The 22,041-nt window shown below is 46.7% G+C and overlaps 1 long non-coding RNA gene across 1 annotated transcript; it reads left to right on the plus strand.

Moving 5' to 3' along the window:
- The first annotated feature begins 71 nt into the window (after positions 1 to 71).
- Positions 72 to 2,679, plus strand: LOC310886870. The gene is made up of 2 exons (XR_014575530.1): positions 72 to 408; positions 566 to 2,679. It is a non-coding gene; the product is annotated as an uncharacterized lncRNA (long non-coding RNA).
- Positions 2,680 to 22,041: the final 19,362 nt, after the last annotated feature.

Raw genomic sequence — 22,041 nt, forward strand, 5'->3', positions numbered from 1 at the left:
CCCCCCGCCCCGGGCCCGGCTCCTCCCCGGCCCGCCCGGCCTCGCAGCCGGGCCCCCGCCGCCCCCTTCCCTGACCCGGGCCCCTGAGGGGGTTTTGGGGCGCCCCGGGGGGGGGCCGAGCTGCTCGACGACCCCCTCCTCGGGCAGGGCACGGGGCACGGGCACGGCCCCTCTTCGGGGACCCGAGAGGGTCCGTGTGTGGGGACCCCGCTGGCACCACGGGAAAGCGGGGCGCAGCGGGGTTTTTCCACAAGAACCTGTGGAAATGGGGCTTCGTGCCAAAGCGGGGCGCGGGCTGCAGCCCGATGGATGGACCAAAGTGCTGGCCATGGACGGAGGGGCGGTACATGGGGTGAAGGGAGGTGGAAATGCCTCAGCACGAACCCCTGGCCTTGTGGTGTTAGCTGGGTAAAGTTAGCTGGGTTAACTGGGTTAACTGGGTTAACTGGGTTAACCAGTTAGCTGCGTGTCTGCCGGGACCGCGGGATGGTGAATCCCACCTGAAGTGGCTGGTGGTGGTGGTTTGCGTGTAACTAACCGTGATCCTCTTGTTTCATCTCTTCAGGTCTGAATTTCTGAGGCCACTGGTAGTGCCGGGGCTGGAAGGCAGGACCTCGCAAGGCAGAGACTGTCTGTCCCGGGTGTGCTCTGTGACCGTGCCTAAAATACAGAAATCTCCTCTCTTACAGTGAGTGACACCAGCTGTCAAGAGCTTTTCCTTGAGTTTTGAGGTTGTTTGTAACCAAAAGTGACGCTGCTGGCTTTAGAAATCCCATTTTGCTCTGTAACCAAGTGCTTGCCCACAAGCTGTCCACTCGCCCTGCTTTCTGCTGTGCCCTGAACACAGGCAGGCACCGTGGGAGATGCTGGCGTGTTCCCTCGTCCTTCACTGGGACCAAGCATCCTGCTGGAAGGGGCAAACTCTAGAAAAGAGTTATCCTGGATCAGGTCAGAGCTGTGCACTTTCACTGTGCTCACTCTGGCTCTGCTGCCTTGCTCTGTTTTCTTTTTAGGACTACTGCTACTAATTCTGCTTTTAAAAGCACCCTCCCCAGCAAGTTCTGCTTCTGTCTGAGCGTGGTTCTGGCCTATAAATCTAGCCTGAAGAGATGTCTAATTATTTCAGTGCTGATGCTGAGCAGCGTGGTTCTCATTGTCCTGTATTTTTCCTTTTTTAAACTCACCTTCACAACATGCATCTTTGTTTTGGAGTGAATTGATTGCCTTGACCCAGCTCTGGCAGAGTTATGGCTAACTCAGCCAGCCTCTAGTTTGCAGAAGCATCTTAAAATCAGGCTCATCCTGAGCCACCCTGATACAACCACCACAATAAGCAAAAACGAGTGGCAAATGATAAATATATTTTAAAAGATTAATTGATTTCTGGCCTCTTGATGCCTGATCTGCTCAAGCAGTGCTATGCAAGGAGGCTATCTGTTTCCAGAGGTACAAATGACTCTACCATGCTTGGGAACACTCTGCCAGAAGGCATCTCCTAGCTCCTGTGCTCTCTCCCTGCTAACATGGGCAGTCACCTCATGTAAGCGTGATTAGCCATTGTGCTGGATTATATAGGTCACCATGAGCATTTTTTTTCCCCCTGTGTAATCCAAGAACTGAATATGAAGCACAAGTTAAAGGATTAATCCTCCATTACATGTTGGCATTTAGTCTATAAAAGCATATTTCTTCAAGTTAGTCCTTATACATGGAGATGGGTAAGGGTGACAATCAAAAAGCATCTCTTAGACTAGAACAAGAGAATGTTACCATAGGAGCATGAGGGAAGAGAGACATTTTTACAGCTACCTGCTTAGATCAGATAGAAGTTGTGTGTAAAGACGAGGCCTGGGTAATCCCGGCAGACAGTGAGAGACCAGTCCTTAGCTCTTCATGGAAAGGTGACGGGAGTGACAGAGTCATAGGGATTTGTGGGGGTACGGATGTGAAAACTGCGACCAGCTATGGCTTTCCAGCTACAAAAGTACCTTTCTGCAGGTAGAGCAGCAGGTCTATCGCATTGGGAAGCTTATCAAGTTAGCAGAAGGGCATGTTTTCTCTCCCATCACAGGCAGCACAAAATGATCTCGGCATGGACACTGGAGTCTTAACAGTCTATACAAAGGCACACCTTTTACAACCGAATACAGAGGATCTGATGAAATGTTAACTTTTATATCAAACTTGCTTTCACTATTTGAAAATGTAAACTGCAAAGGACCAGTGTGCATCAGCTAAGCAAATAAGAAATAAATCTATCAGGAATCTTCGCTTTTTCCTGATGGACCCATAACAAGGAGTTTGAATCAGAAGCACTAGAGTAAGGGGACAGCAAAAGCACTAGCAGTTCTGGTTTCAAGCTGTTTTCACATATTGGAGATGGTGTTTCATCATCGCTGGCTACACAACTGAAGTTGTATCATGAAACACTTTCAGTTAAAAGCTTCATTATAAGGGTGAAGGATGCTTGCCTGAAATTTTGAAGGTTGCAATGCTCTGATAGGCCAAAAAATTGGGAACTGTTACTCTGCGGGAAAGATATTATTCTACTACGTACATTAATATTTCATTCCTGATGACACTTAACTTTCCAGGCACTACCACTTCTATACCAAGCATTTTGTTATACATACAGGATTGAAAACTTTGAGATACACACACGTATGCCCAAGTGGCCATGCAACTAAAATTCTGTAACAAGCTGTTGCCTGAGAAGCAGAGCAAATGAATCCTGGACTCATACAAGTGTATGTCTCATGGGTGGATGTATTCTCCTGTTTTTAATAAAGTGCACGCTCCAACTGAAGCTTTCTCTGTTCTTGGGGCACTGTAAATATCGCTCCTCTGGACTCTCTCGTGTCTCATAAGGGTTACTGAAAAGCTGCAGCCTCTCCCTTATTACAGCATGTGCACATATATACACCCAACGTGACTGTATGAGCCTCATTTCCTAGGGAAACCAGGCTAAACGCGTGCCAGTAAATTACTTCTTAAGCCCTCACCCAGCCCTTGTGTCTATACTATGATATCACCCTCTCCTCATTACCTCACTGCTGTCCACCACCCACATCATTCCCGTCTCCTCCTTTCTGCCCTGCCACACGAAGCACACAGACTTTAACAGTGACGCTAAGGGACTGGTGACACCGTGCTCGAGTCAATGACTGCCCTGCCTGAGTTGTGTTTCAGATGGCAATTGGAGAAACCAGCATTGTTTGCCAACTGGGCTTAGTGACAGAGCAATAATCTGTCCTGCTGAGGAGCAAGAAATTTGCAGCAGCATTATTTGATGGAATCAGGGAGCAGGATGCTATTTTTGAATAGCTGATGGTTAAGGTTGTAGTGGAGAAGTCTCAGCTGGTGTGGGACTGGAGGCACCCGAGTTATCTTGACCTCTGTGGGTGACTCAGACATGTAGCTCTGCAACAGAGCCTGAGGAAGGGCCAAAAGACATGGGGGCTTTCCCAGGCAAACATCAGAAACAGGCCGGGACCATGAGAGGTGAGGAGGGGAAAGCCCAGAGGAGAGCTGTGACTATCTGCGGTGCCAGCATCAGACCTGGATGGTGCTAGGATGGCCATGAGGCTAGCGCAGGAGTCCCCAGGGCTCGACCATGCTGACACCTCTCCATCTCGGGCGAGAGCTCAGGCCTGCAGCAGATGATGATCTCCAGATGTCCCCTGGTGTGACAGTGCTGACCTCAGGCCGTCCCCCAGAGCACGCCCTGTCCTGACTCCCCCGAGGAGGCTTACCAGGACTGCAGCATTTCTACTTGTCATGATTGCTGAAAGCTCTATTTCAGTGCAGACCTGACGTAGTTAAGTGCTGGAGTTTTCTCGTCTCCCCCTCAGCAGATGGTCTTCATTTTGCAGGTTTTACCGGGGACATTGCAAACCAAGGGGTGCCCAAGTCTGGCACTAGCAGTCCAATGCTAGTTCTTTAATAGTTCTTTAATGCATTTGATGGGCTTTTAGATATTCCCTTAGCTAGAGCAGTAAAACGCCTAAATACCTTTGACAACCTGGCCCTTAAACTTTACCCTTTGTATCCCTTATTCAAGGGAAGATTTTTAGGTTTTCTTACCTAAAGGAGGCTCCCAAGGGGTCATTTTCTCACATCCTTTATCCAGGCCTTAGTACTAAGACAAATCATGGTGCAAGAAAGGAGAATCTGTCTCAAAATCTCTGTGTGGAAACTGTCCCTCTGTCCTGAATAGCCTAACAGACCTCTGTCTCAGTGTGCTCCTTATTCCAGGTCTGGCCAGCTGCCGCCAGACCATGAGGTAGGACGAGTAAATGAAATGCTCTCTCTTTGGACTCTGATATTGCTGAAGTAAATTGCAGAAACCTCTGGACCTACTGGAACTGGGGGAATGGACTTACTGGCAAGCATTTCAGCTGTGATCTGTGACTCTCAAAGGACAACACAGGCTCCTCAGGGGGTATCAGGTTGGTCACCCTGGTTGGTTAGGAAACCTGACAAGGACAAACACAAAGTCTTGCACCTGGGAAGGAAGAACCCCTGCAATAACACAGGGTGGGGAAGTGCTGGCAGTGTGGGAGGAAGCTTTTCTCAAAAGGACTTGGAGGCCTTGGTAGGAAGGAAGGTGAACATGAGCCAGCAGTGTGCCCTGGCAGCAAAGAAGGCCAGCAACATCCTGGGCTGCATTAACAGGTTCGCAGTAGGCTGAGGAAAGTGTTTATCCCCCTCTACTCAGCACCCATTAAGCTGTGTCCAGTTTTGGGCCCCAGTGAAGCAAAGATGTTGGTGAAGTGCAGCAATTTCAGCTGGATAAAGCCCAGAGGAACTTTGACCTCATAGCTGACCTGTTTGGAGCAGGAGAATGGAACAGAGACCTCCTGCTCTCCCTTCCAACCTGAATTATTCAAGGAACTTTCACAGTCCTGTAAGCTTGCAATGCCCTTCACACTGAAACTACTCTCACAAGAGAAGTCCAACCATTCCAGAAGCAGACTGCTACCATCCGCTGGAAGTGCCTCCTAGGGTGCTGCTAGGCCATGGCCAAAGAGCTCAGAGCAGACACATCCATTAGCTGTGCTCTGGCGTTACGGTCCTGTCCAAGTTATTGTGATTCCTTACCCACAACAAGCATAGCTCATACACTTGAATAGCTGGCTTCAAACAGGGCTCCCAAGCAATGCCGTGGCCCCTGATGGGACCTACAGGGCTGTCTTCCACCCTCATATGGAATAAAGGCTAACCCAGCTGCCAGCTCTATGCCTGCACCGTCGTGTAGGTGCTAGCTGGTCACAGAGATTGACTCATAGACACCGGCCCAGTACATCTGTGCTGCTGCAGAGGAGATGTGGCTTATTTGCTTAGACAAGCAAGGACCTTATTCCGTCCAAACAGGGCAGAATTTGCCAGGCATCTGTACCCACAGTTATTTTGTGGGCTAGCCTATGTGCTACTGCAACAGCTCACTGGATTGGAGTCTGACCCCTGCAAGCCTCTCAGAAGGAGGCTTTCCAATGCAATGGACAGTGGCTGGCAAAATAGGACTTGGGACTGGCCTCAGAGATGAGTTGTCCATTGTACAGGCAGCTGGATGGGCCGCACAATTCATAAGTTGGATTTTCTAGTGTGTAAGACTGCATCACAAACCGGCATGCAGGTACATAGTGCCATGGAAATACACTTGAAGGTGGAGCCTAGACTCGCCTCCACACCTACTAATGTTGCATGCACTCCACAGCACATGCTGTTAAATATGGCTTTATTCTCCTCCACAACCGAGGAAACAGTCATCACATCTTTCCCATTATCTACCTCATTTTGCAGACATGTTCACTGAGAAGTTGCTAAGGTCACTTCTGGCAGAGCATTCGGTCAAGCCCAGGACATCTCTGTGGCAGCATGAAATTTCAGCTACTTTGTTTTTCCACATCATTGAACTACGATGAGGTACTTGGCTTTGCCATTTTCCAAGGAATAACCCCAGGCACCCCATCTCAAACAAGCTATTGCCATGGAGCAAGCAGTTGTCTACCACCGGCAAATCCTGATTCACACAATTAAGAGCACTTTCACCATTAGCCGAAACAGTAGGGTGTTTGTGCTCATGAATGTAGCAGGAAATCAACCCAGAATATCTTGAGCTCAGGCGCAGACCATTACAATCTGTCAATGCAACATGCAACAAAACCCAAGTGTTCTACATGCCACTCACTTGTCTCACCTCTCAATCGCTGCTGCCACACAGGGGCAAGCTTAGTATTTGCCTGAAATGCCCTGCAGAATTCCTCAGAGGGGTGCTAACACCTGCCATCCTGCTATAAAGAAGCAGGCTGTCTCTCTTCACCAACCAAATGTCATCACTCGGTGCTTGGCTGTGGACTCACAGCTCTTGACTACCAAGTCAGAGCCAAGTGCCAGCAGAGCCATAGGGCATCTCTGGGGGACATGTCGATTAGCCCCCTTCCCACACTCTCTCATCCATGCCTTTCTTCCCACCCTGCAGCATTTAAAACCCACTACAGCACTGCTTGCAGCCAAAGCTGAAGAGTTGTTCCAGCACTGGGCAGAGGAGGTGCTGTAGAAGAGCCACTGGAGGATGCTGCCTCATGCATCTGCTGGTGAGGGCAGATTGCTCAGGGGAAATCAACAGCTCCAAAATAAAGATGCTGGTGATGAAGGTCTGCCAGCTGCCCCACAGCTGAGGCAACAGGGCTGGGTTGCATCTGGGTTAATATGAGCAGCAGAGGACATGCTTGGGTATGTGGAGCCAGGCCTTTTTGGGGAAGGGAGTGGATGGAAATGAAGTCAATGAGCCCAGTGAGATCTGGGATGATTTTGCGTGGAGGCATTTGTGTGCCTCAGCACCATGCCATCCAGCTATGATGGATGGGAGCTCAGAGACCTCGGGAGTGATCCTGTGCAGAACAGCTCTGGCTGGGGATGTCTCCTGACCTGCACACAGCTATGTGATGATGAAAACTGAATGTACCTCCAGATACCCCCAACCCATTCAAACGATTGCCTCAGCAGATCCTGGCTTTCAGCGCTATTACAGGACTGCCAGAGTGCATCTCAAACTCACTCCCTGTACCTGACTACTCCTTACGCTGGCATTCTGACTATATGAAAACCTCTCACAGACTGCTTGTGGATCAGGCCTATGGCTCAGTGGACAGATGTTGCTGGGTTCTCCCACCCACACTCTGAGTACCTTTGCTAGCTATTTCTCATCCTCCAAGGACAGGCAACCTGCTAGCAAAGAACATGCTCAAATACACTTAGCTATTTGTCCCAGTCCTCAGCAGACCTGGGATGCTTGCTAGAAGGCATTTAGGAGTTTTTCTGCCTGAAATGTATTGGAGTTGTGTGAGCTGTGCCTGGGTTAGTTGGGGCTGGGTGTGGAACAGCAGCTCCGTGAGTCACCAGGCATCTCTGAGACCAGGAGGAGAGGTCCACACAACCTTACTTAACTACAGCCTGCTGCAGTATTCAGTACACAAATTTGGGGTGGCTGTTCTGTGGTTCATGAGAAAGCTTGAGAGTTGGCAAGCTAAGTCTGAGCAAGTGACCTAGGACACAAACTTTAGCTCAGGGACACTATAAACTGAGAAACTGCTCTGTTAAGCAAGAAAAATGTACAATGTGTTAGTAAACACAGCTCACCCTAGAGACTACCTCTTTGTCATGGCTTAGCAATGCTATGAAATCATATGTTCCCCTCCCAGCACTGGGCTCAGCAGTGGAAACCAAGGGGTTTTGGTTTTCCCCCACACAGAGGTATGATGCCTGTCTCCAGCCCAAGCTCCCAATCCCCAGAAGATGCTAAACACCCTCAGCTGCACCAGGTGCTGAGCACCTGCAAATCAGTCTGTTGAATTATGTTCTAAGTATGGAGAAAATGCCTGACTTCAGGCATACATATCTGAACACGCTGGCCTTTAATTGCTGCAGCCAAGCTGCCCCTGTGGGTCAGGATTTATGCCAGACCCTTTACGTGCAAGAACAGGATAAATAGCTGTACACAAAGCTGTAAACAAAGCCCATCCAAAAAAAAAGGTCATTGCTTTCAACTTGTGTGAGAAAAAGCTCTGGGACTGGAAACATGACTGACAGGAGACAAAATGTATAAGAAGTTGTTATTGCAAGCTGGACAAGTTGTCTGAGGGGAGTAGAAACTGAAAGAGAGGGGGGTGGAGCTCTCCCTTCTCTGGGCCACTGCAGTGCTGCAGAGGGACCAGTGAGCTGTGTTTGATGACGAGGCAAAGGAGATGACAGATCCCTTTCTGGCAGCACAACAGGCTGGAAGAGATGAGCAAGCAAGCCATGAGCAAAAGGAAAGGATGGAAGCACCATCAGAGGGTTTGGAAAGGAGGACAAGCAGGTTCCAGCTGAATGGCACCACTTTGGAGGGGCCTGCCTGTCACTGGAAGGGAGAGAGCAGATTCACAGCGGAAGTGTGGCGTCTCCTTTTCAAATCCCAGCTGGACAACGAGTTCACTGACTTTAACACTAGAGCAATCCCATGTTTAGAAGTGAAGTCTGTTCACTGGATCTGAACCTTTGACTCTGTTTAAATATCTATGTCCATGAGTTCCCATAGCAAGACGTGCAGCTTTTTAGGAATAGCTCTAGTAGGGCCCAGAAATGTTGAATAAAATCTCTTCACTGGACCCGGACATGCAGTATCTTTCATGAACTAGCACATATCTCCATTCAGCAACTGCTCAAGACAAAACACCTGGTCTGACAGGTGCTGGTACCTGTCGGTACCTCTCCTGGTTCCCAGTTACCTCAACAGGTAAGTGATATGGGCAGAGCTGAACGGATCAAGGCTTTGTAACTCCGTCCCCAAGCAAAGCTGTACACAAGATCTCTCTGTAAGCTCTGGGGCCAGGGTGTTAGAGGCCTCTCACACTATCCCACTCCTCAGGAAATCCAAACCTGGCAATGGCATGGCTGAGTTAGTGTCGAGCCTGGAAATGACAAATTAACATAAGCTGTGAATTTACATACTTTTCAGCCATTTATGGCCTTGTCTGAGCCTAAATAAAAGCCCTGGTCCCTGGAAAATTGGGCCTGTTTGTCAGCGAGACATTCCAGAGAAAACATCACGTGCTCATTTCATGAAGTGAAATAAGATCTTTGTTCTGCATGCTTTTTTTCCCCCCTTTTTCTGAATGAGGCAGTTTTGTCCAGGGATTACAAGCCAATGTTCCAATCCTTCACAGACGTTTCCCATTATCAGAGCTGCCTCTTGTCCTCCAAATCATTTTCCACAAGACTCCTGTAACTTAGGCTGGGAAATGAAGCCAAGAGCTCTGAAGAAAGGACCCTATTCCAGACTGCTGAAAACACTGAAAAATGCTGCAGGGTGTTGCTGGGACCACCCAGACTGAAGCATCCTCAGCAGGGTAGCAGCTGAAAAAGATGCTAGTGGTGGGAGGAGGCTCACTGTACACTGCACAGCCACTTAAACAGCTGGGTAAATTAACTTTGATGAGGTATAATCACACTGTGTGGAACTACTTAGAGACTGGTGGTAGACAACTGTGGCTGATGATTAACTCTGCACAAAGGGGCCTTGTGTCGCATCCCTGAGGCCTACTCATACTTTGTGAGACCCCTGTATCTGGGGTCCACATTGCCCCTACTGTGAAAAGCTGCTGAGGGGGGTTGGAGGAAAGGAAGGAAGATTCATGTGAGGAAGATTCATGTGAAGCTTTCTGTTTGGGTTCCTCTTTCCCCCCTCAAAGCATCGTCCTCTGCTGAGGGGAGATACATGTACGGACCTTGGAGCTGGGCCACCCGCTTACTGCACAGACCCGGGCAAATCCCTTCCAGCAAACAGAAACCAGCTACTGAAATAGCATCAGGCTCTGTGCTACGGATCCTCCTTCTGTTGAAATCAGCTGCAGAGGGGGCCGCTAAGCTGGGTGGGCCCCGACAGCCTCCTTGGTGCTGCTGTGTTCGCACGATCCCTCTCTCTGCATACCCCAGACCTGTCTGCTTTCTGAAAAGTTACAGAGAAATGTGGTAATTAATCAGAGGTTAGTTAATTAGTCAGAGGTGTGGCAACTTAAACTGATTTTCCAATCTCAATGCAGACCCTGGTGCATATGCTCTTCTTTCAAACCAGATGTTGTTTCTACCTAGCCTATAATGATGGGGACTTGCTCATGTCCCATGGGGATTCTGGGAGACACTTTCTCTCTGTTATCTGAACCAGGTAACTGCCTTATTTCATGTTTGCAAGGAAGTTAAGGAGACACTAGATGAGAAGAAATTAAAAAAAAAAAAGGGCTAAAACTAGCCAGAAATGAAGTTTAGGTTCCTGGCAGCATATTCTTGGGGCTCCTTTCAGACAGCTCAACTGTAGGAATCCACTACAGCAGAGATATAAAACAAATACTGACATGCGTATCTTATATTGCTGCAGGAAGATTTGTCAGAACTCCCCTCTCAGCACTCTAACAAGGAAGGAATGGGGCTCTGTTGCTCCATGAGCAATGGCTGCCCTGGGACAAGGGAGGTCTAGGCAGAGGTGTGCTGTACCCAATGCTATATAGTGCATTTTATCAGGGTGTTCTGGGAAGCAAAAGGTATAGCAATGCCTGGTTTACAGGATCAGAGCTCATGACCCTTGCCTTCTGAAGCTGACCTCATTTCAACTGGCTTGCTCAGTCTGGCTTATTCTCACTCACAAGCCCCATGATTTCAGCAGAAGTGTTAGAGAATTCCTGGTCTTGCACTTTTCACCCAGTAAGCCTGAGGAAGATCCGGCAACACATCTCACCAACTCCAAATTAATTCTTTAAACAACTCGTTAGACAGTGAAAGATGGACAGCAAGTACTTCTTTGACAGCTGTTTGCAGAATTGAACTATCACAGTGAAGGGGATGAGATCTGAGCACATCTGATCTATGTCCCCAGACAGGGGGGTCCTTCAACATCTCTAGGGATCTCTCTACGCAGCAGACTGCTGATCTGAAATAGAGCTGTTGACCAATATGAGAAATTTCCTGGGATTGGATAGATCTTGGGTGTAGGTAGCCTGAATCACTGTCTGAGACTCTGGCACTACAGTCTACTCAGTATTGTGAATTAGCTAGAATTTAAGCTATGGCTCCAAATTAGGAGTTATGGTGATCATTCATTGTGTTCTGGCCTTAGTAGTGTAAACTCTCTACAGCTCTAAAAATAACCTAAAACGCTGACTGAAAATACATAAATAACTACATTGATTCTTTCCTACAACTTCCTCCACTTGCGTTTCTCCCATCATTGGGAATAAACTTGCATTCAGCCGCACAGAGCCACCTCCTCCTCCTGTTCTCCTGCTCTGATCAGGCATAAGGTTATTTAAAGACCTCTTTTCTTTATTTTTGTGTGCAGATTCAGAAACAGAAGGAAAAGCTGGCAAATTTAGCTAAGAATAACGGTGTACTGCTTTACCTAATTGATTCACTCTCCCCTTTGGGGGTTATATCTTGTTCTGCCTTTTCTTGCAAATATTATACTGCAATGGTAAACAAAATTAAAAACAACTTAGTTACGTTGTTCAGTCAGAGCAAAGATCAGGCATTTTCCCCAAAGCAATGGTGATTTTTCTGTGGCTGCCAAGATATGCTGCCAGAGTGAAATCTGTTCTGAACAGATGAGACACTCTGGTAAGAAGGCAATAGATCAGCTGTCAGCTCACACGTGTATAAGGAGAGATACGGGATGCTCAAGGAGAGATATCAGCTTTTGCAACCAAGAAGCAAGAACAGGGGACAGAAAAAAAAAAAAAAAGAAGAAGCATTGATGTTTGAAGAAACATGACAGAACTGAGGCAGATAAGCTTAGAATTCAGATCTGGAGGGAGGCTTCAAAGAGTGTAAAGACAGGACAGGTGATAAAAGCCACAGACATGAGGAAAGAATTTTAAAAATGTTATCTGTCCTTCAGTGGGAGGGCGATACCTCATGATGTAAGAACGAAGTTTCTGTTGTGTAGGTTACACGTGATCCCCTGCATGGGATGGTCTTCTTTTCAAAAATCTGCATTTGTTTACATTTCAATGCCTTTTAACCACTGGTCCAGGTACAAAAGTTTAGGGTTGGGGTCTCGCTATCGTTTCAGGTTGCACAGTGCACATCCATGAGAGCTAGGCAGGTACCCACTGAGCTCTGCAAGCCTGCAGGTACGGTCCTTGCAAAGCCATTTGCAGAGGACCTTCCACAGCAGCTCTGAGCAAGGAACTGCCTCCCTCATTTCGGGAGGACACCTATGACAACCCATTGCTGAGGCAGTACAAGGACAGGGGGGTCAGAATTGATCTTCCTTCTGGACAGAGGCTCAGCTCCTGTAGAGCTCAGAAATGCTGGACTGCGCAGATAGCAAGACAGCAGAGGGCACACTGCAGTCACTGCAGGTACAGGTTGTCTCAGCTGCAGCCTGTGATCACACCACATGGTAAGTACACACACGTCGCCTGAGGGGCTATTCAGTGAAAGAGGTAAATGTGTCACCCAGAAGGAGACAGACATCAGCCTACAAGAAAGGGGAGGGAAGAGAAAGGAGAGTGGAGAGCAGGTTTGTCCTAGCTGAGGTGACAGCACACTGGCTGTCAGGGGCCATGTATGGAGCTGAAGAACAACAGATTAGGGGGAGTCACCTGGGGTTTTGTTGCAGAGCATGGGACACTCTGAAATAGCTTTCCATGTCCTAATGGTTAGAAGCATTTTAACTTGGCAAGGCTCTCATCTGTCCTTTCTGAGTCTTTTGGAACAAGAAAGTTAAAAAAAAATAAAACAAAAGCAGCAATAATAAAACCCCATGCTGTGATATCCGATGGACACCCACCAAGAACAACAACAGAGCTGGAGCCTTTACCACGACAGCCTCCGTGGAAGGGACAGACATGAGGAAAGGCCTGTGTGTCCCACAGATGCCTGTGGGCAGAGGAGGAGCAGTGCTGTGTGGGCACAGAGCCCAGAGGGTCCAAGTGACGGTGTGACCCAGTCCTGTTTTCTCAGTCAGAATCCTCCATTCCTACTTTGCCCTGCTCCTTCCTGTTTCTCATTCCTGTTCCTTCACTGGTTTCTCATTACAGTCTCCTTTTCTCTCTGGTCACTGCCTCTGCTCCTCAGAAATGCTTCTTGAGTGCTTTCTCCACTCAGCTCCTGAACACCTGCCTACCTTGAGCCCTGAGTCCTGGTCTCCCTCCTCTTTTCCCTGGCATTCCCCCAAATATCCATCTCCGGCTTCCAGCCTCCCTCCTCCATCTCCTCACCCACTTTTCCCAGCCTCTTTCCCCAGGCACTCCGCTTCAGGTGTTTCTGGCTATGTCCCCCCAGCTCCCAGTCTGATCTCCCTGTGTAGTCTGTATCCTACCGTTTCTGTCCTACATATTCCTGGTGGCCCCATGCCATCCCAAGTCACTGCCTTCTGCCTGTTTCAGCCCCAGAATACTTGTCCCAATATAACCCCTTTAATTCCCATCTTGTCCTTGCCATTCAGTTCTTCACTGCAGGTAAATGTCCTTCCTTCTCCAAGCTGCCTGGGCGACTGGCAAAAGCACCATAGGAGCACGGAAAGGAGACAGGCTTCCTGTCTCCAGCTGTGAATCAAATGGGCAAACTTGTCCGCCCTCTGAAGAAACTCATGCTGTTGCTTTCAACCGACCTGTGAAGGATAGAGGTGATGCTCATGTGCCCACCCAGGATGCAGAAAGTGTACAGAACATCTCAGTGGCCTCCAGCTGATGTGATGGCTTGGAGATATGCGATCAGCTCCCTTTTACGTTCACGTTGTTAACTACCTTTCAAATAAAAACACTGCTCTGTAGTGGAAAGGCCTCATTTCAGCATTTGTGTACATGACACAATAAAGCAAAGCCCTCTTAAGAAAATCAGCTACACATCCTTGGGAAAAGCAATGGGTTATCTGCAGAGAAATTACCCTCGGGTCATATCCTGATGGGAGATGGAAAAGGCTGGGAAACACGGTGACTGGGTGACTGCAGTCTTGTGTTTCTAATGACAGTGCTCAGCATCAGTGTACCTTCCTCGGTAACCAAAGCTTCCCATCATTTCCAAGCCCCCTAGAGCACAGAAAACTCAAGCTAAGGATATTTGTTTCCCTTTCCACACGGCTGGCAAGAGTGATCTTGGTAAAATAAAGGCAGAAGGAAGTGGGCTGGAGCTGGGAAGGCTGAGCGCAGCAAGAGGAAGAAAAAGTTGTGGTGAGAGTTCAGCCAGGGCTGGAACAAGGGAAACAAAGAGGAGGTAGGGACAGATATTTAGGGGAACATACTGCACTCTGCCTGAAAAATAACTGCTGCTTCTCCACTAAAACAGTCTTTTGGAGCATTTTCTGCAAAAGAAAAACCCATTACAACAGGCACAGTTTTATTCCTTAGAAACGTGACTGTTGGTAGAGCCAACGAGACAACCCCTCTCTTACAGTGTATTACAAAACCCTGTCGGCTCCCAACTGCCAAACATTCACCGTTTGTACTGAAATTTTCCATTCTTGCTCTCTGTCTCAGACATGTATTTCCTTTTAAGTTCTTACAGAAATAGCATCCTTGCTTTCTGAAAGAAGGCTTGGGAAAAGAATAGTTTTAACAGCACAGACTTGTTTTTCCAGCCATTCCAGAAAGGGTAGAAATTCAGATAGCTGAAGCAAGAACTTCAGATTAGAGTGAGGAGGCATCTCCGTTTTTTTTTCCTTTGGATCCCCCCCCCTTTTTTTTTTCTTTTGATCCCTGCTCCCTGTTTTGATTTATCAGCACAAACACTAGAACTTTTTGAGCTACAGCTACCTGGTTGCTTTGGCTAACTGTTAGAAATAGCCAGTGGAGCCTGGATGAAATTTCTGGATTCTAATTCCTTTGATTTTACAGAGGAGTTCACACTCCTAAATCTTGGCAGCCTGACACATTCCTTAAGATGAAGTAAAAAAGCTCCTCCTCCACCCTTTTGTGACTTTCCTTTTTTCTTTCCACACTTGCTGTGTTGCAGCAAGACTATGAAATTTGGCAGGATACCTAAGTCAGGGTGAGAGAGACAACCTTTTTTTCTTTAATGTGGTCTCTTGAAAATCTATTCAGATTTTGGGTTGAAGTACAAAATGTCACAAATTTCCACTTCCCATCTGTGACTGGCATAGCACAGCTTGTGGTTCTGGCCACTCGCCATAACTCCCTGACAGTTTTACTGCCATGTGCAACTCCTGGCCCTGTGTCTCCACTCCACCACTTTCCAGAGAGCTTTAATCCAGCTGATCTCTTGCCAGCAGAGAAGATGTGGCCAAATGTGTGCCCTGCCTTTGGCTAGGATAGAGTTAATTTTCCTCCTAGGAGCTGGTCTGGTGCTGTGTTTGGGGTTTAGGATGAGAATAACATTGATAACACACTGATGGTTTAATTGTTGCAGAGCAGTGCTTACAGTAAGCCAAAGACTTTTCAGCTTCTCACACCACCCTGCTGGTGAGCAGGCTGGGGTTGTACAAGGAGCTGGGAGGGGACAGAACCAGGACAGCTGACTCCAAAAGGCCAAAGGGATATCCTATACCATATGGCTTCATGGTGAACAATTAATATGGGGTGGCTGGCCAGGGTGGGGGGAACCCCTGCTCGAGGCTGGGCATTGGTCAGAGGGTGCTGATGCACTGTGCATCAATTCTTCTGTACACAGTGTTATTAAAACGATGATCATTATTATTATTTTTATTATTATCATTATTATTATCCTTTCTATTCTGCCTTGATCTCAACCCACAAGCTTTTACTTTTTTTTCTGATTCTCTCACCCATCACAAAGGGTGGGGGAGATGAGCAAACGTCTGTGTATTCCTCAGCTGCCAGCTGGGTTAAACCACACAATGGGATACAGGAAAACTCTTTGGTGGCTGATGTCTAGGTGCATATGTATTTCTCACCCAGCAAAATACTTGTTGAATTACTAGAACAACGGTGCATGCAATCCTTGTAGACACAGTGGGGAACGATGAACTAGATGGGTGGACTACAAAGTGGGTGAAAGCAGGCTGGACAGGTGGGCTCGAGGTGTAGCGGTCCATGTTTCAAGTCTAACAGGAAGCCAGTGAGCAGTAATATTCTTCAGGGGGTCAATACTGGAACCAGTACCATTGAACACCCTCATCTACAATGTGGGAAAGCAGGCAGAGAACACCTTAAAGAGATCACAGATGATATCAAGCTCAGAGAAGCAATGGATATGCTGAAGGGAAGTCCTTCCATTCAGAGGAACCTTCATAAGCCGGAGAAGTGAGTGTCAGGGCAGGGATCCTCTTGTGACTTATAAAAGGACAGCAAGAGCTGAGTAGACTGCTTGTGGTCATGAGGCCATTTGCTCTATCAATGCACTAAAGAGCAGCACTTAAAATCAGTGTCCCTGTGGTAACACAACAGACAAGTACCATGCTGTGTGCATCACTGTCCTTCATGGTCTCTATTTTTCCTGTGTCCACGAGCAGTTTTAGAGTGATATGTGACATGCAAGTCACGGATAAAGGATTCGTGCTCTAACTCCATAAGGGACAGTTATCAAAGTGTACTTGGATGATTTCTGTGCTCAGTGGTGCACGGACTTTGATAGCACCTCAGGACTTCTTCCAGGAGAAATATCACCTGAGGAAAGACAGTCTGGACATAGGTTTGGTAACCTTTCCTAGTGAATATTTTGAGCATCTCCTTGTCTTCTCTCTGTTTTTCCTTTGTCTTTCTTCTTTATTGTTGTGGTGAGAGCTTTGAGGCAGAGATTGGGTGGTCACGATGCATTAGGCCCAACAGGCCTAATGAAGGTAAACAAGGGTCACCTCCTTTGACCTGCTGACAAATCTTTGCCTAACGCAACCCAGGTTACTGTTAGCCTTCTTCCTTGGAAAGTGTTGTGGTTTAACTCTGGTAGGCAGCTAAGCACCACACAGACACTCGCTTCCTTTCTGCCAGCAGGATCAGGGAGAGAACTGTAAGGGCAAAGGTGAGAAAAAGAGCGGGTTGAGATTAAGACAATTTAATAAATATAGGAGGGGGTTTGTCATAGTAAATCTAAGAAAAGCAAGTGATATAAAAAGCAGAAGCCAGTCCCCGAACAAGAGCAGCCCTTGCAAATTCCACCTGCACTCCTCCCTTCCAGCTCGTACTGCTGAGCAGTATGTTCCCTGGCATGGAAGAGCCCTCTGGTCAGTGTGGGCCAGCTGTCCTAGCTGTGTTCCCTCCCAGGCCCTTGTCCATCCTCAACAAGCCCTGAGATCTGCAGCGCTGCGGGTGCACGGCTGCAGCAGGCTTTGTGGTGGGAGGAGATGGCCCCAAGGTGGCCCAGGGGCTCCTGGGGCCCTTGGCTGTGCCCCCCATCAGGCTGTCCCACTGAGCCTGGGACACGGTGGGACAGGGGGCTGGCAAGGCACTTCAGGACATGAGGAAATGACCTCTAGTTGTGCCAGGGAAGGTTTATATCTGATCTTAGGAAGAATTTTTTTATAGAGATGTTGGTCAGGCATTGGAAGGGGCTGTGCAGGGTAGTGGTGGAGTCACCATTTCCGGAGGTATTTAAGAGATGTGTGGATGTGACACGTAGGGACATGGTTTATTGGTAGACTTGGTATTGATAGGTGGATGGTTGGACCTGGTGATCTTGAAGGTCTTTTCCAACCTAAATGATTCTACATTCTAAGTAGGTTCTAAGTAGGCTGGCAGAAACCTCATGAAGTTCATTAGTGACAAAATGAAGGTCTTGCAAAACCCCCGTTCTCATTGCTGGCTTGATCCTGTCTGCCTAGAAGGCAGCTTTGCAGAAAAGGTCCTCTGGTTCCTGGTGGACGACGAGTTGAACAGGACTCAGAAGCATACCCTGGCGGCAATATAGCCTAAATATACACTGGACTACAGAGGCAAGGGAGCAAACCTAGGGCAGTGACCATTTCTTTCTATTCAGTTCTCATGAGGCTGCATCTGGAACACTGTTTCCAGTTCTGGTCTTCCCTGGGCATGAAAGACACTCGTATACTGAGCTGGGTTCTCCAAGAGGATCAGGTATCTGAAGTACCTAATGTAGAAGGAGAAGTTAAGGGACCTAGGTTTGTTCAGCCCAGAGAAGAGAAGGTTGTGGGGGACCTAATGGCTGCCTTTGACTATAGAGGAGATTATGAGAAATTCAGACTCTAATGGTCCAAGCTGAAAGGATGAGAGACAATGGACATAAGTTGCAGCAAAGGAAATTCCTAGATTTAACAACAACAAAAAAATCCCAATGGCGGTTACAGAGGGAATGGTTCAGCACTGGGATTTTAAGACTCAGATGGCCCTGAGCAACCTTATGTGACTTTAGAATTAGCCCTGCTGGGAATGGGGGTTTGGGTTTGAGACCTCCAGAGGTATCTTTCCACCTGAATTGGCCTCTTATTCTATGAATATGTGCAGCAGTAGGACCTCACAAACAACAGGACTGATATTTGGTTGAACTGACAGAATTATATAGCTGAGATACGTTCAGGGTGAGAGACTGGCACATGGTTGTGGTTGGATAACCTGTAGCTCAAAGCCACAAAACTTCACTTAGCTCCCAATGTCCTGAGCATTCAACTTGATTAAAGTACTTCAACTTGCAGATAGTAAATATGGAGTATTCATCATTCTCCTCTCTTGTGTGACACTTTTTCTGGGTATGTGGACCCTCTTGCCCACAAACTGTTTCCTCAAACCAGTAGCTGAGCCCTCCTGGTTAAGTAATGCATTCTCTGTGAGCTCAGCCTTGTAGATACCCTTTGGCCAAACCCTTCAAGGACAATGCAGTAGGCATGAAAGCACTGGAAGTCCAGACAAATAAATTCCTTAATCTCACTAAGCAGCTTGCATTCTTCAATGTCTTAAATACTCAAACTATAGACCTTTGAAAACAACAGAAGCCTTAGGAGACAACTGTTAATTTTGGTGAGCCTGGCACTACAGAATGAGCCAGAACCCTCTTCTCTTTTGCAAATGCATATTAATTATGATGTTGGTTACCCCATGTTTAAAATAAACTATTCCTTTCCTCTGCCTACATGCTCAGGTTGAAGACTTAGATTGTCTACCCCTTCCTGCCCTTCCAAAATTGTTTCAGTACTGTTGAGATGGGCCAACAATTAGGTCACAGCTTGCACCAATGAAAAACACAGTTCAGTGTTCAGTGTTCAAAGGGAAGTTCTGTGTTCAAAGGGAAGGTAAAACCCTTACTTCCTTCTTCTGACACCTATTGCAGGTGAAGAATTATTCTTGCTTCAGTGCTTGTACGTTTCCTCATGGAGGTGTGGGAAATCCGAGGCCTGCTTCTCGAGGGGTTGTCAGAAAAACAGAAGAGTTGGAAAAGTCATTCTTTTGTCTTTGGTTTTAGCTGGGTCACATTTTTTGATCTGAAACTATGGATTTCTTCTTTATTAATGGATGTTAGAGTCCTGTCAAAATTACCAGAATCAGAGACTGGCAGTTTTGGTAGCACGTCCAACACCCAAAGTCTTGCATTGTCTTAGCTGCAATTGCTCACAGCAGTGATCAGCATTTAATTAAGACAACATTTCAAGCCTACCTCACACTGCTCAGTTAACCTCCCCATACATGGATGTGCACATACAAGAGGAAACTGTATCCCAGTATCACTTCCAGTCTCTCTTAAAACCTGCCTGCCCATCTTTACATCCCCTCTACAAATAAAGAAGCTCAGATCATAAGATATGCTGTAATTTTATTCAAATAAGGGGCAGCTGGAGGAGATAGTGGACGGAAGAGAAAGAGCTTGCTATTGCATTTAAACTCTATTGTGTCATTTGATGAGCATGTCCCTTCTGGCTTAAATGGCCTTCCTGCTGCTGACAATGTTTCTAAGGCCAGCTCAGAAATTGTAAATCATAACAAGTATTAACTGTACAACAATCCAATGCATGTCTTCATCAATAGCTAGCTCCCGGCTCCTCATGACCCCAACACTTGACACATTGATCACACAGGCAGCACTTGATGTTCCAGGGACTTCTCCTAAACCATCTCACCCCACTATCTTTGTCTGAAGAATTGCAGACATTGTTCTATACTGAGTGAATATTGTCTTTGTGGGATTTGCCACACTGATGGAAAGTTTGTTAGCTAATGGCATAGCTAAACAAAACCTACCTTCTGACAATAATTCACAATAAGCAGGCTGTGGTAACTCTTGTATTGAATACATCAATTGTCAGTTGCTGCCAATAACACAACACATGATTCATTCCGTGAAGTACTGTTTCCATTTGAGCCACAATGCCTGATATTTCCTTCTACTCATGCTGTCAAGCCATGTCAAAAAATTATGTTTACCATTTACTTTCTTTTTGCAAAGCACTATAGCAAAATCTTTTCTTTTTCAAGTTCATTGTATCCATTTTCCTAGGAATCACTGTTTGTCCTTACCCTTCAGCCTTAGTCTTTTCTCTGCAGACAATGTTTTGTGTGTTTTTTTTTCTTCATTCCAAGAGTCTGCAAGAGCCAAGGGAGCTTGTTATTCTTGAGCAGGTCAGTCTGCTTTCCTTGTTTCTTTCTAAAATCCAGCACATCCCACACTCTGCTTCTCTCGCTATTTCTAATAACTTATTTGTAGACACTGTTTAGTGCTGGACTTTCACATATATTCCCTCCTCAAACTCTTCCTCCTCTTTTCTCCCTGTTCTGTAAGAAATTTCTTTCTTGAAATTTTGTCTTTCTTGAAGTCATACTAGAAGAATTTGTCTTCCCTTGATTATTTTTTTTCACTTTCAAGTTGATTTTTTTCTGATTTTAGAGTGATGTGCTAGTGACTTGGTGGTAGAGAAGTATGAGGCTTGTGAAGAACATTTTTCCTAGGGGACTGTGATTCACTTACAACCTTAGCCTGTGGTCCAGTATGTGACAGATAAAATTCTGACATCCAGGCAATAGCAAGCTAGTGCTTTTCTAGGAAAATAGTTTTGCAGCATTGCCTTCAGTTCATCCATATGCTACCAGAGCTCTTCCCATTACTTTACCTATCTGAAGTGGTATTTTCCTTGTTTTCACCATGATTTAGCCTGCTTTCAAAGCAACTGGTTCCTTGCACTAACCCTTCCTCATTTACACCCTTCCCTCAATTATTAGCAGTGCATTTACGCTATTTGTGGCATAAATCTTGATGGGTATGTCAATATTCCTTGTGCAGTTGCTGACTTTCAGAGGGAGACTGCTGTTCATTTGCTGGTTTTTTTTTTTTTTTTCCATTTTGAGTCAAATCTGATGCCTTCTCTTTCTGCAGTGTGGCCAAAATAATTCAGTTCCTCTGGGTGGATTTGCATTTTGCTGTGGCTTAATTTTAGACTACATTCTCCACTTCTTGTAGGTAATGCTATTAGTTATTTTTTGTCATGTTTCTCTCTGGGTCTGTCACGCATAAGAATATCATCAAGAGTGGCTCCAGCTCTTCACAGTCTTTGTGTAATTTTGTGAATAATTTGGGGCATATCTCTAAGACAGACGATATTTTAAGAAGCAGAGACTTGAAGTTCTGTCTTCTTAAAGTCATCAGCATCCTGCTTCCTTGGTCCAGCCCAAACTGCCAGTGCCCAGATTGAACGTTTAGCACACGGAGTGTGTTTGCTGTAGAGAACAGATAGGTGATCTCATCTTGGGCTGTAAATAGCACCTTTTTTTCCTTCTTGCTTTCTTTGTGTCTCAGTAGTCTGTGCAGCTACAGATAATAATGAAGTTTCTCCCTTTCCCTGTGATTATTGTGCAAAATCATCCCAGTGCTTCCTTCACTCGCTCATTCATCTTTAGCTACAGCACAGGCTCTCTTCTGCAGTCCTTTCTCAGTCTTGCCAGTGGTGGATGCCACCGTGTGTGTGCCAGCGGGTTCATAATTCTAGGTAGCTGCTGCTCTATTGCAGGGAGGGGCTGTGCTGGCAAGAGGATCCCAAGGGACCCTGGGATGTCATCCTCAACAATTCCTGCTGATTCAATTCCCTTGCAGCAGAGAAGAAATTATTCGTCATCCCCTGCCACGGCACAGCTCCACTGCTAAGCAAGCGCAGCCTCC

The sequence above is a fragment of the Anser anser genome (genome assembly GCF_964211835.1).
Source record: "Anser anser genome assembly, chromosome: 1".
NCBI lineage: Eukaryota > Metazoa > Chordata > Aves > Anseriformes > Anatidae > Anser > Anser anser.